Source organism: Ranitomeya variabilis, chromosome 3, assembly GCF_051348905.1.
Source record: "Ranitomeya variabilis isolate aRanVar5 chromosome 3, aRanVar5.hap1, whole genome shotgun sequence".
Taxonomy (NCBI): Eukaryota; Metazoa; Chordata; class Amphibia; order Anura; family Dendrobatidae; genus Ranitomeya; species Ranitomeya variabilis.
Window position 1 is genome coordinate 263,924,960 of NC_135234.1, and position 15,048 is coordinate 263,940,007.

General features: G+C 41.0%; 1 protein-coding gene across 3 annotated transcripts in view; it reads left to right on the forward strand.

Moving 5' to 3' along the window:
- The first annotated feature begins 428 nt into the window (after positions 1-428).
- The window catches only part of PRELP (proline and arginine rich end leucine rich repeat protein), a 210,793-nt gene continuing 196,173 nt past the window's right edge, over positions 429-15,048 (forward strand). The window contains exon 1 of one of the 3 annotated variants that reach the window (XM_077295430.1): positions 429-682. The gene's annotated coding sequence lies outside the window, so the exon portion shown is untranslated. The remainder of the gene's footprint in view (positions 683-15,048) is intronic. The other 2 variants (XM_077295432.1, XM_077295429.1) reach the window with 2 other exon arrangements.

The window sequence follows — 15,048 nt, forward strand, 5'->3', positions numbered from 1 at the left end:
TAGCATTCGCACCAGTGCCTTAATGACTGAATGAGTCCAAAGGACCATCTGCCACATAAGAACACAACATGGGGTTTTATAAATGACACATGGTAGTTGAAGGCCTTGTTTTAGATTTTGCATTGGTGCCCAAAAGCTTTTTAAGCAATCCCTGTCTGAAAACATTTCCTGAAACATTAAAAGCTATTTTCCTATTGTTTATGAGCTAAACCAGATATTTGCTAATGTTTCATCTCTTTTATTTGTTTCTCTCGCTGTCTGTAAAGAGAACAGAACATTACGACATGGAAGGTGTGCGTAGAAGCAGATGCTAGGGAGCAGGAATATGTCCAGCCAGCTTTAGCTGCCAAATAAAGACTTCATTGTACTCCCTTTAACCCCCTCCTCACTGTGCTTGATTCTATCATTATCCCTCCTCTCCTTTTCCCCTTTGCACCCTCTCTTGTCCTCCTCCCTAATTCTCTCCCCTCCTGTACATCGTTGTTCCCCACCCTTCTTCTTCCTATCCCAGAAAGCTCAAAGATCTGCTCACTGGGATTTGGGCTCAAAACTGAGATAGAGAAGTAAAGAAAGTAAGAGAGAGAGAGCAACTGAACAAGGGTGAAAAGGAGATCCAGATATTTTTGGGGAATAAAACCCACCTGCATCAAGCCGGCAGCAGCTGTGACAGGCTCCCTCACAGGTAAGAGGATGGTGTATTTTGTGATTTCACATCAGGAAAAATGTGGAACATCAGATTTTATGATCAGCCGTGCAATAAAAATGCTGCGTGTTTTAAAAAGAGAGAAAGTGCAGTGTGCTGAGAGGAGCCAAGCAGCGCTGTTATGTTAGCTGTGTGTTTCTGGACATAACACCTAGGCTGCCCCGAGACAGTTTCTGACTATCCTTCCAGACATCCTTGGCTTGTGGAAACTGCAGCCGTAAAGAGAATCTAAAAGTGTAAAACCTGTTAGATCCGTTAATAGTATACGTAGTGTTTCAGAATGCAGTATTCTCGCTATTCTTATTAGCGCTATTAGGTCAATTACTAATAGGAAAGATGTGGGAGTCTGCTGTATAATACCCATTTATTATCCACTGCCACCTGCTCTACATATAGAAGGGCCAGGTACAGCCATCATCCCTACCACTAATAAATAGCATACGTTCCCTCTAATAACTCCAGTCGGATAGAGCAGAATATTCATGGGAAATGACAGGAATAATGAACCTATATGCAGACTGTATGCACGGTTAGTGGATTATTAATGCTTGGGCTACATTTCCACAATGAGTTTTTGGTGAGTTTTTAATGTGGAGGGATTTTCTGTAAATTAGGTAATTTTCCTTGTGTTTTTGGGTACTTTTTTAAAATGCGGTTTTATTGCCTTTTTGTCTCTTGTTATTATGTCATGTACATGCTACTGTTTAAAAAAAAAACACACTGCAGCTCAAAAACGCAAGAAAACCCCCCCTGAAACATATGAATGAGATTTTAGAAATCTCATTTACTTTACTGCTATTGAAAAATGCAACATTTGTTCCACACAGAACAAAAACACAGAAAGAAAATGCAGAGAAAATGCAGAGAAAATGCTACATATGAACAAGCCCTAACACAGTCAGTACATTGTCAGTACTAAGGGTTTCGAAGTAGAATTGCAAAGTACCATCTGCTTTACTATTATGTTTCTGGAACCAGTAACCTGTCATTATACAGTACTTCTCTGTAGGGGAGGGATTAATGTAAACCGTAAATTGACCTGCGGTGCGTGTTTCACATCCGCAGCATGTCAATATCTCTTGAGGGTGCTCTACATTTTCTGTACACATTTTTCCCATAGACTTGCATCAGATGGAGAAAATCGCGCATGTGTTTTTAGTGCGCTTCTGCGGTGTAAGTTCATCACAAATGCATGTAATCCGAACATAACAGCATCTATAAAGTGTTGTCAGAGGCAAACATCCGGAAGTGTCAAAAACAAATCAGCTTTATTTAAATCATTCTTTTAGTATTTTTGTTATAGTTTTGTACCCATTCAAATGAATGCTTAAAAAAGCATGAATATGCATCAATAGTGTATATACTGTATGCAGCAGTTTCTCTGCCAACATTTTCATGAGGAAAAATACACTGTGTGAACATACCCTTGTCAAAAACACAAGTGAACTGCACTAGCCGCACCACCAGCACAAGTCTGACCCAGAGGGCAGATCCTATGTAGCATAATAAATAATTTTTAATTGTGATGTACTGCCCATTTTTTGGGGTATGTGCACATGGGATGTTTCTGCTGCACACTTCCAACTACAGAAATGCTGGCAAATGAAAAGTCATAAATGCTGCTGTGAATTTTGCGAAAATGGTGCACTTTATACTCTTTGCTTTGCAAACGGTCAAGTCCATGGAGACATCTGCAGCATGAATTGACTTGCTATGGACTTCAAAATTGCCCACATTTCTTAAAATCTCATTAACAATACCGCAATCCTTGCAAAACCAGTTATTGAGGCACTCCCTCAATACATTTTATTGCCTAAGCCTGTGTAAATGTGGTGTAAGTGCATTAATATACTCACTGATCACCTTCTTTTCTGGTTTCTAGTGCTATTCTGGGCCTCTTCTGGTTCACATGACTTTTTTTTACGACTTGCCGGATCACCCCAGGGATTGTGTGTGAACCAGAAGTCACTTTTACAATGTAAGCCTATAGAGTGCCAGAACGATGCACCATACATAGTCTTACATTATAAGACCTCTTTCAGACATCAGTGTGTCCGGTATGTGTGGTGAAAATTTTCATACATACCAGAGACACTTACATACGTAGACCTATTCAAGTGAATGGGTCAGTGCACGTAAGTGTTTCCACAGACCGTGTGTCCGTGGGCAAAGAGGGGGGAAGAGGCAAAGGAGAGGAGTCTGGGATCTGGACCTGCGAGTGGGCTCACCCCAGAGGAAAGCGCCAAGACACCGGACACCGGGGTCCGTGGTGGTGTGGGAATTGCAGACCCAGCCACTGAACCCGGAGGGCAAGAGATTGCAAGTCTCCTGTCCCATCCAGCACCTGCAGGTACCACAGAAAGTGAGGGGCCTGGGACTGCCGGAGAAAGGACAGTGCCCATGAAAGGTTCAAGCTTTCAGCCATACAGATTGAGAATACAGACACTGAGAAGACTCCTGCAGGGTTTCAGGCTGCAAGGGTCAGATATACAGTGCAGAGGGAAGGCTTCCGTACCCACCTGGCTAAGTGGATCCCAAGCTGTTTTCAGGCTGCCCGGACCCCACCATCACCTGTTACCTGTACCCTGGACTGTGCCTGAATTCTACCAGTAAAAGGTAAAGGAAACTGTTATCCCTGTATCCTGCAAATAATTCCTGCACCCTCAGTCCTGCACCCCACCGCCAATCATCCCTCTTACCAACTACACCGGGAGCCCTGGGGGACCAAGCTCTACCTGTGGGGAGCTATACCATCTAAGCTGCCAAACCATCGGCCCCAGAGGACCCCTTTAAGCAGCATCGGCCAACCCTTGCCAAATACCACAGGTGGCATCACAAACATACTACATTAGATGTTATTCCCATTTCCGTTAATTCCCCTTTTCCTGGATGCCCAGTGCCACGAACCAGGTCACTACCACCATGACAAACAACCGCACTCAGACAATGTATTTAGATTGCATCAGAAGTGTGAAGTATTTATTGAGTAACACCACAGTGGTCAATAGAGTGCTGAGGTAACGTTTCGACCCTTTGGGTCTTTATCAAACCTCACTGTTAAAAACATAAAATACACTATATTAGAGATGTTGTGGCCAAGAAAGTACAGCAAAACACAGCAAATACAGCAAAACACAGCAGCGTGCAGTAAAGACAAGCATAGTAAAGTAATCATGGTCAAGTCCAATGCCGCTGGAGTGCTAAATGAGCATCAAAAGATATGATGTGTATATATCGAAAAGACAGAGAATAAAGTACAAAAAAATGCCAAGACAGAAAACAAAAACATAAGAAGGTAGCCAATAATCTACATATGCAAAATACATAAGCAAAGCTCAAAGGAGTACGTAATCAATGAGGGTGATAACTCAGCGTCCAGGCAGGCAAAACACGGGGACGGCTGGCTTCATAGACAATTGAAATTGATCAGATAAAATACGAAATTGGTATGTGGGGAGGTGTAGAGCAAAACTGACCTTTAGGCATAGAGAATGATAGAAGAGAAAGGAGGACACTTGTCCAATGAATGGAGACAGAGGCTCCTACAAAGAGTTAAAAAGAATGAGGCAAGGAACTAAGAACAAGAGGCAAAGAGTCAAAGTACTAGTAGTATAATAAGGTGCAGGGAACTGGTCAGAAAGCAAAGTACCTGTGGGTCCAGCAGGAGGGAGGAATGCGGTAGTGTGAGGCGTCATAGGTGGTCAGCGGGTTAAAATAGCAGCCGGACAGGAAGTGTAGTGGTATGGGAGGGCGCGCGCGCAAGATGCGAGACGGAGACTAGGAGCGGAAGCTATATGGAATGCAGTAGATGGTGGAGCGCAGCGCTGTGTGTGCACGCATACTTTGTGGTATGTGTCCTTTACTTTCTCTGCTGGCCTCAATCACAGCATTAGTTCCTTGCCTCATTCTTTTTAACTCCTTTTAACTCTTTGTAGGAGCCTCTGTCTCCATTCATTGCACAAGTGTCCTCCTCTCTCTTCTATCATTCTCTACGCATAAAGGTCAGTTTTGCTCTACACCTCCCCACATACCAATTTCGTATTTTTTATCTGATCAATTTTAATTGTCTATGAAGCCAGCCATCCCCGTGTTTTGCCTGCCTGGACGCTGAGTTATCACCCTCATTGATTACGTACTCCTTTGGGCTTTGCTTACGTTTTTTGTATATTATGTTCATATGTAGATTATTGGCTACCTTCTTATGTTTTTGTTTTCTGTCTTGGCATTTTTTTGTACTTTATTCTCTATCTTTTCGATATATACACATCATATCTTTTGATGCTCATTTAGCACTCCAGCGGCATTGGACTTGACCATGATTACTTTACTATGCTTGTGTTTACTGCACGCTGCTGTGTTTTGCTGTACTTGCTGTGTTTTTGCTGTGTTTTGCTGTACTTTCTTGGCCACAACATCTCTAATATAGTGTATTTTATGTTTTTTACAGTGAGGTTTGATAAAGACCCAAAGGGTCGAAACGTTACCTCAGAACTCTATTGACCACTGTGGTGTTACTCAATAAATACTTCACACTTCTGATGCAATCTGAAGACATTGTCTGAGTGCGGTTGTTTGTCCGAATTTATGAATTCACTGGATCCATTCCAGTTTCAGCCTGCACCAGCTTCACTCCTACAGAGTGCACGCCTTTCCCTTTTAACTACCACCATGACCGCTCCTTTAAGAACAGAACCGGCCCAGTACCGAGTACCCCACGGTCCTAGCGGGCTCTCCAAGTTCACTGCAGACCATCGTCAGAAATTCTGGCTTCATGTCAAAAATGGGAGGACCTCACACCGTTTTTATAAATTATTAATTTAAATATTTAAAAAAAACAGTGTGGGGACACCACTATTCTTGATAACTAGCCTTGCTAACACTGACAACTGAGGGTTGCAGCCCCTGCTGTCAGTTTTACCTGGCTGGCTATCAAAAATACAGGGGAACCCATGCTGTTTTTTTTCATTTAATATTATCATCATTTTTCATTTATTCTTTATTTATAGTGCAGGAGCCAGCTGATGAATACTCCCATCAGCTGCTTCCTTCACTCACTGTTATTATCAGCAGCAGGTGTAGGCTGTTGGGAGTAATAGTCCCATTAGCTGCCGCTTACTCTCACTGTTATCACTTGAATATAATGCTCATCATTCTCCCCTACTCATGCTGATCGCCGGCAGAGCAGGGAAAAATGATGAGATCCATCTGCAGCATCCAGCATCAGAGAACAGCGCTAACTGTACCACTGCTTCCCTGGCACTGGTGCAAGTGGTACTGATGCAGCACACAGGCAGCACACGGTTGCCACACGTGTGCCACAAGTATTACACACACGGACATCTCCGGTACCAGAATCCCCCGTGTGAACCAGTGTTCGTTTAATATATTACTACACTTACAGTACACAACAAATACATTTATATGGGTTTAGGTAATGCAAAGTTGAGTATACGTGCTTCTTTAAGATCATCTTTTCATGGTTACATTGGCATCATAAATGTAAAACTGCAATTCCTCCTAAAACTGAAGACAGTATAATAAATTCTCAGGAAATGTTTGCATCAAGGAAAGTTTCACATGAAAGGACTGTCTCATGATGCACACCCAGCACAGTAAGGTTCCAGGATCCAAGGTTATGCTGGGAATTTTTTGCTCAGATACAAAGTTTTGTGTAATTTATGATCATTGTGCTATTGTGTAAATTAAAATATTAACATTTAAAGCTTCTATGTCTTTACTTCCACTACCTATATGCTGTGATTTTTCCTGTTTGAGCTTGCATGTTGGAGAAGCCACCAATTACTGTGTGAAACCAGCGGTACTCACAGGCTTTCTCCATGAACTAAATCAAATCATAGAAATTTGTCCTAAGGTGGAGAACAAAAGGAGACCAAACAGATCTAGTTTAAAGCAAACTTATCAGCAGGATTGTGCTCAGTAACCTACAGACACTGTCAGGTTGGCGCCGTTATACTGATTAAAATGATACCTGGGTGATGAAATCCGTTAATTATATTATCTTTTTCGGGGCAGCCTGTGGGGGAGAGGGCTACATGTGATGATCTGCTTAGATATTCATCCTTGTGGCTTATGACAGGTCACTGATCCCTCAGTGACCTGCCCCCTATTTTACATACTGTATATCTTATTGTTTTGCGAAAAAAATGAAATTACATTTATCATGCAGGTGCCGGCACCTGTAGCATGATCGGATCTATTATATATATATTTTGATTTAATTTAGTCATATAAATTTCTTTACAAAAAAAATTATTTGGAACGCGATAGATTGCCGATATATTCTACTGCGCAGGCGCAGAATTTTTTTTTTACAAATTTATGTTACCAAATAAAATCATTAAATGGACACTATACATGTGATCATGCTACAGCACAGGTGCCGACGCTTTCCTGATGAATGTGATTTTTGTTTTCAAAACATATTATATTCAGTATGTAAAAGAAGAGCCAGGTCCACAGGCCGCCCCAAAGTATGAGAATCTCATTAATTGAAAACTACAAAAAAAGATTAAACAACAACCCCAAGATGTATTTCATCAACCAAGGTATCATTTTAATCAGTATAACGGCACCAACCTGGCACTCTGTAGGTTACTGTGCACAACCCTGCTGACATGTTATCTTTAATTATGGTTTTGAAGTGTTTCTCTAAAGTGTTTCTCTATCTTTGATGACTAACCATGTAATTACACTGCTTAAATTGTATATGCAGCATATAGAAATTGCAACGCGAATTTCAGCATGTTCACACTTTGTAACAGAACTTCCACAAAACTATGCATTTGTCTGACAACAACCTTGTGAAATATTTCCAGTGATGACAGCTTGACCTGTAAATGTAGATCTGTGCAGCAATAGATGCTGTAACCTGGGAGCGATACAAGTAATAAGCAAAAATAATAACAAAATGTTGTTGCAAAGCCAAGTAAGGGGGTTTCCCACTTCTTGGACAACCCCTCTTTAAATATTGCATTCCCCATTTCAAATAAAAAAAATGTAATGTAATAGGTTTCCCTTCCGCTTTTTCTTTTAAATCTCTTTTTAAGTCTTATGACTGTAATACTTGCTCAGTCACTTTCCATCAGTTTTTAATGAGTCTGGAAATGTTTGTGTGATTTGTTTGAGAATAACACTACTCATGAGAGTCAGATAAAGACATTCCATGGAAAGAAAGCTAAATCTTAGGTCAAGATCCCTGTAGACAGCAGGAGGGGCCACAAATAGGCCATAAAGAGGATTATAACTTTATAAAGTAACTCAGAGTTCACCTTTACCCACAATGATGAAATACACCACTTTATCTGGGTTCTACTCTACTGGACAACCTCTTATTACGGTAATTGCTCACCAGTCACCTGACAGGAATAATATCATAAGACCACTGCAGCCAATCAGCAGTTTCTGATCAGCTGCAACCTCTACAGTTTTGTCTGAGAGGAAGAAATCCTGACTGCAGAGGTCATGTGACATTTTTTAGGACAGGGGTCTAGTAAGGACACAGTGCTGAGAAACTGCTCCAGTTCGGAAGGAAAGTATAAAGTTTTTTCGATTTTATGTTGATTTCTAGAGCTAATAATAAGAATTGTTTTGTAGTGGACTACCCCGCAAAACCATACGTCTTCAAATGGTTCCTTTAAAAAAATATTCATGCCATGATGCATACTGTACCATTGTGTAATTGGTTACTATTACATAAGCCTAATACTGTAGGTACTAGTGATGTGACTCTCTTTTCTATGATTCTTATTTAGGGGGTTAATCCACTACGTCATAACTACCTATAAACAGCTCAACCTGTGAATCATAAAATAAAAAAGTGGTATACTTACCTCCCGGACTGGCACTATTCTTCTGATCACAGCACTATATCTCCCAAAGGCTCATGTGACAAAAACCGTATTAGGTGACCACTAGGGTTGAGCGACTTTCATTTTTTTAAGATCGAGTCGGGTTTTGTGAAACCCGACTTTGTCCAGAGTCGAGTCGAGTGCAGTCGGCCGATTATCGCTTAAAGTCGGGGATCGACCGAAACACGAAACCCAATGCAAGTCAATGGGGAAGCATAGTCGACAGTGAGTGGAGGCCAGGAAAACACCTACAGTGCCCATTTTAATGCCAAAAACATCCATTCTTGTTTCTGAAGCTTGTCAATCTTAATTAACTTTATAATAGTAGTTGGGCATTGGAAATTGGGGGTCATTTGGCAAAAGTTGTGGGGGGTAGGGCTGGTTCAAGGTTTTAGTGGGCCCAGGAAACGTGGACTACGTCACGGCGGTGGAGCAGTGAAAGGTAAGTATGTCAAGTTTGCAAGTGCTGTGATCCTAAGCAAGCAGGGGGGTCCACTCGTTGGCATTGGCACTGGCACAGGGCCCCTCAAAGTACAGCGGTGTGTTTGCACGGCGGGGGCGCCTCCCACCAGCAGCGACACTTTTGCGTACTCTGAGGGGCCCTGTGCCAGTGACGTTGCCAACGAGTATGCCCCCCCACCTGATGAAGGAACCTGCACTTTCATCTGCACCTTCCTCTTTGTCCCTGTGTAAGGTGGTATAACATGCGGGAAGGGGAACCTTACTTTCAGCAGGGTCAGATTCTGGCTGTGTAGAGTGCAAGGGGAAGGTAGTGGTCTAGGTAAATGTACTAGCAGACTCATCTAGCAGTGGCTGGGCAATGGGCAGGATGAGGAGGAAACACAGATATAGGGCCAAAGAATAAAGTAGGCTAAATGCAGTTCAAAATTGGTAACAGGACTAAACAGGTGGCATTGCTTTGTTCAGTGGAGTAGCAAACCCAGGAGCAGCAGACACTGTTTTAAGGGCCCAACCACACTAGTAGGCCAAATGCAGTTTAATATCTGCTACTATAGGCCAAAAGCCTAAAGACTGAAGCTCAGCTTTATACAGTTGAGGACAAACACCAGGGAGCGGCAGACACCGTTAGTAGGCCCTAACCACCAATTTTGAAAAAAACAGCACTTAATGAGAGCCAGAAGGTTGAAGCTCAGCTTTATACAGTTGAGGACAAACACCATGGAGCGGCAGACACCGTTAGTAGGCCGCAACCAAAGTTGAAGGCCAAATGCTGTTTAATATCTGATACTATAGGCCGAAAGCCAGAAGGTTGAAGCTCAGCTTTATACAGTTGAGGACAAACACCATGGAGTGGCAGACACCGTTAGTAGGCCGCAACCAAAGTTGAAGGCCAAATGCTGTTTAATATCTGATACTATAGGCCGAAAGCCAGAAGATTGAAGCTCAGCTTTATACAGTTGAGGACAAACACCAGAGAGTGGCAGACACCGTTAGTAGGCCCTAACCACCAATTTTTAAAAAAACAGCACTTAATGAGAGCCAGAAGGTTGAAGCTCAGCTTTATACAGTTGAGGACAAACACCAGGGAGCGGCAGACACCGTTAGTAGGCCGCAACCAAAGTTGAAGGCCAAATGCTGTTTAATATCTGATACTATATGCCGAAAGCCAGAAGGTTGAAGCTCCGCTTTATACAGTTGAGGACAAACACCAAGGAGCGGCAGACACCGTTAGTAGGCCCTAACCACCAATTTTAAAAAAAACAGCACTTAATGAGAGCCAGAAGGTTGAAGCTCAGCTTTATACAGTTGAGGACAAACACCAGAGAGTGGCAGACACCGTTAGTAGGCCCTAACCACCAATTTTTTAAAAAACAGCACTTAATGAGAGCAGAAGGTTGAAGCTCAGCTTTATACAGTTGAGGACAAACACCATGGAGCGGCAGACACCGTTAGTAGGCCGCAACCAAAGTTGAAGGCCAAATGCTGTTTAATATCTGATACTATAGGCCGAAAGCCAGAAGGTTGAAGCTCAGCTTTATACAGTTGAGGACAAACACCATGGAGCGGCAGACACCGTTAGTAGGCCGCAACCAAAGTTGAAGGCCAAATGCTGTTTAATATCTGATACTATAGGCCGAAAGCCAGAAGGTTGAAGCTCAGCTTTATACAGTTGAGGACAAACACCAGGGAGCGGCAGACACCATTAGTAGGCCCTAACCACCAATTTTTAATAAAACAGCACTTAATGAGAGCCAGAAGGTTGAAGCTCAGCTTTATACATTTGAGGACAAACACCAGGGAGCGGCAGACACCGTTAGTAGGCCGCAACCAAAGTTGAAGGCCAAATGCTGTTTAATATCTGATACTATAGGCCGAAAGCCAGAAGGTTGAAGCTCAGCTTTATACAGTTGAGGACAAACAACAGGGAGAGGCAGACACCGTTAGTAGGCCCTAACCACCAATTTTTTTAAAAAACAGCACTTAATGAGAGCCAGAAGGTTGAAGCTCAGCTTTATACAGTTGAGGACAAACACCAGGGAGCGGCAGACACCGTTAGTAGGCCCTAACCACCAATTTTTAACAAAACAGCACTTAAGGAGAGCCAGAAGATTGAAGCTCAGATTTATTTAGTTGAGGAGAACACCAGTGAGCGGCAAACAGAGGTATTGGGCCCCAAACACCAATTTTAAAAAAAAAAAACACTTAAGGAGAGGCAGAAGGTTGAAGCCCAGATGTAGACAGTGGAGGACAATTTGAATTAGGGACTGCAGACAGACTTAGTAGGCTGTCCCCTGTGGACCATGCATCCACCACATTACCCCATTGCGCCGTAATGGACACGTAACCTTCCATGGCCATGCCTACAGGTCCATGCGTCTGTTGTCAGGTGCACCTTTGTACTCACGGATTGCCAGAGTGCATGGACAATGCGGACTTTTACATGCTGGTGGAGGGTTGGGATGGCTTTTCTCGTAAAAGAAGTGTCGACTGGTTAGCTAGTAGCGTGGTACAGCGTAGTCCATTCATTAATGTTAAATAAAATATATAAATAGGCTCTATGAACTTTTAAATAGGTTCCAGGGGTACACGGGCAGCATTGGTGTGGTCAGCAGAGGAGGATTGCAAGGAGGGACCGCAGACAGGCTAACGAAGGCCTAAAATAACAAAAAATAGGCTCATGTCAGTTTTAAATAGGTTACATGGATACTGTTAGAAAAAATGTATCTTAGTGAGGATTGGGAAGAAAAGCAAAAATAGAATTGTTTGGATAAAACAGAACTCATTTAATGTCCATTCAAAAAGAGTGATTACAAAAATGAAGAAAAAGTAAATTATAAGTTCATTACACAAATTCAAGTATTAGGTTAAAAAGAAAATGGAAGCAAGCAGAGATCTTACATATGGTCTTGTGGCATGATGATGTGTTCGTCCATGTAGAGAGGCTCAAGGTATGAGGACTTCACCACATGCTGAGAAGAGACGGTTTATATACAAATCCGTCCCATAGGCTTTCATGGGTTTCTATTTTCTCCTACACAATATCCATATAAGGTAACCCAGTTCCATGCCAATGGTCTATACCATAAAAGTAGATTCCAGAATATTCCTTATCTTAGTTACACTTGTTTACCGGCTAGAAATAACGCTAGACATCCAAATATAGGTTGGGCTTCACAAACACCCTCTAGCTTCTGACATGCAGAGGACAGATGGTCAATGACAAGACCTTCAGAAACTGTATCATACACTTTCCCTATACCCTTGGTTCTTTATTTGATTTCATGTAATTATCCATATGTAAGTGATTATATATATTATTATTGGATTTTACATTCCCCCCTGATTATGATTTGAGAATATCATAATTAACCCTAAAATCTTTCTCTCACCATTCGTATCACATTCATTCTTTATTCTGAAAACCTTGTATTAACATCTGTCTCGAATGTCACCTGAGTTTTGAAAACTAAAATTAGATTAGAATTATATTTTTCTTTTCGATACAGGAAAGAAATATATCTTGGTACCGTGTTAGCCAGTATCAACCACTGAGGACTCTCAATTCTAAATATTTTTCTTTTCAGCATTTCTCTTAAAATGTCATCTTCCTTTTTCATTTCTGTCTTTATCTTTTTATAAATGTTCTTAATTTTACACATAATAACTATTTGATATATTATACACAGGAAAACTATAATAAATATAATAACAATCGGATTAGATAATACATTTCCTACTGCCATTTTCGTTGAAGACTGTGACCAACTAGTTACTGATTTTCCTAAATTTTTCCACCAAGATGAGCCTGACATACTTGTCCATTCATGTTCAATATCATTTAAATTACCTTGCTCATGTCTGAATACAATTTCAGCTTCTTTTAATTGTTTTGTTAACAAATTTAACAAACCCTTGTCTTTCTTTATCTCATTTGTCCACATATTCCAAGGAAAATTATTTATTTGGGACAAATTGAACTGTATTGGAAGGATTTTTAGGTTTCTTGAACCTATTAACCTAATGTTAATACTTCCTTCCTTCTTTGAGAGAGTTTTCACATTTCCCTCGATACAATATAAACCTATTGTCAGATTTTCAGCATGTACACAAGATGAAAAGTATGCAGAAACAACTTCTTTCTCTGACATAACTTGGAAACAAATCTTATTAGCGCTTACTGGTGTCACCAAGTCATGGATCGTGTGTACATTCTCAACTCTGGCATGACATGAGGTATGATTATTGAAACATGAATGATAAATGACTTTATCCTGTCCAGGTAAACACATTACCTTAGAAACAAAATTTAAACATGAAGAAATGTCTAACTGTTCAGTGTTTGTTTCGTCAAATGCAAAATCTGTGTACTGTAATTGATAATATAGCAATTGTGTGTGACTAACAGGAATTCCCAGAACAGTTATAGGAACCAGGGTTTCTTCTCTTCCCGACACTGGAATCAGTGATGTTCCTACACAAATATCCTGGTCACATCCTAACCACTTATTTACCCACAAATCTGTATGATTTAATGCAAAACTATATTCTGTAGGCAAATTTCTCATTAGTCCTAAAGGAGTAATTCCACTCTGTAAGGCTTGTGCAATCATTTTTAGATTGGTGGAATATTCAATCTGAATTTCTAGACATGTTTTGGCTACTTGAGATTCCTGTTCACTTTCTATTAATGCTAAAGTAGCATCTTGTAGATGTGAGACAGAAGACCCCAATACAGAAACAGTAGTCAAAACCATTTTCTCAAGAACTTGATTCAAACTTTCCTGAATCTTTACTCCTTTACCTCCGATATACCCAATATTTTCCAAATCTGATTTAAGTGTATGTATGTCCATAGTGTTAATTAAACTTCCTACTGTACCTAATCCCCCCAAAATTCCTTCCAACACTCCCCTCTTACTTCTAACTTGTGTTGGAGTTCTTTTCCCAAACCATTGTTCTATTCCCATTTCCATATTAATGAGATGTGATTGACATTGAATCTCCTTGTAACTGTATAAACCCAGCCTTAGGTCCTGTGGTAGCATGTAATATTATGTCAGTGTCGTGTATGAAGTGTAGCTCAATACAGCATTTCACCCCATAACCCATGCAGATGTTTCCAGTAATATCTACTGAATTGTCCGGTATGTCTTCATCTTTAAGGTTTTGTAAACTTGATCCTCTTGGTTTCCTCGAATGTAGAGTTCTTCTGAAAGGTTCATTCACTTCACTAGTGTCTGTTTCACGATGTAAGATGTCTTCTGCGTAGATCACAGTTGAAATAGTACATAGCAGCAGAAATGCGATTCCCATCAGATAGTAACTTTTCCTGGGAACTGTCGTCTTTTCTCGAAGGATTGGTGTTGAATCCCTTCCATCAAGGTCATGGTGTTCCGTATTCCAGCTCTTATTGGAATTAATTTCTTCCTAAAAGAAATGCAGTATCATTATTTTGCAATATACAATTTGCATTGATCAACATGTACCCACACTCTTTGTTGCCTGCGGGTATTTTTAACCACGTTTGATGCTCGTTGCACAAGAATCATAACTTGTCCCCTGGTTTCAATGATATCAAAGGGACCTTCCCAGTTACTTTCCCAAGGTCCATTCTTCCTGAAAGTTTTGATCATCACCTGAGCCCCTTTTTTGAATTTGAACTCATATGGTGGCTCCATTCTCTGCATTCTTGATGCAGCATGAGGAAGAATTGTTTTCAAATTTTCCTGCAACAATTGCAACCATTTGGACCTTGCAACAGCATCTTTTTGAGATGTAGACAAAAATGGTTCATGTGGAAAAATCAATGGCATTTTTCTTCCTGTCATTAGTTCAAAAGGAGTGAACTGAGTTGTGGAAGAAGTTGTTCCTCTCACACTCAACAATACAAAAGGTACGGCATCAACCCAAGTATTGCCTTTGTCCAATAGCATCTTGGCAATTCTGGATTTTATTGTCCTATTCATCCTTTCCACAATACCAGCAGACTGTGGATGGTAAGGTACATGGAACTGT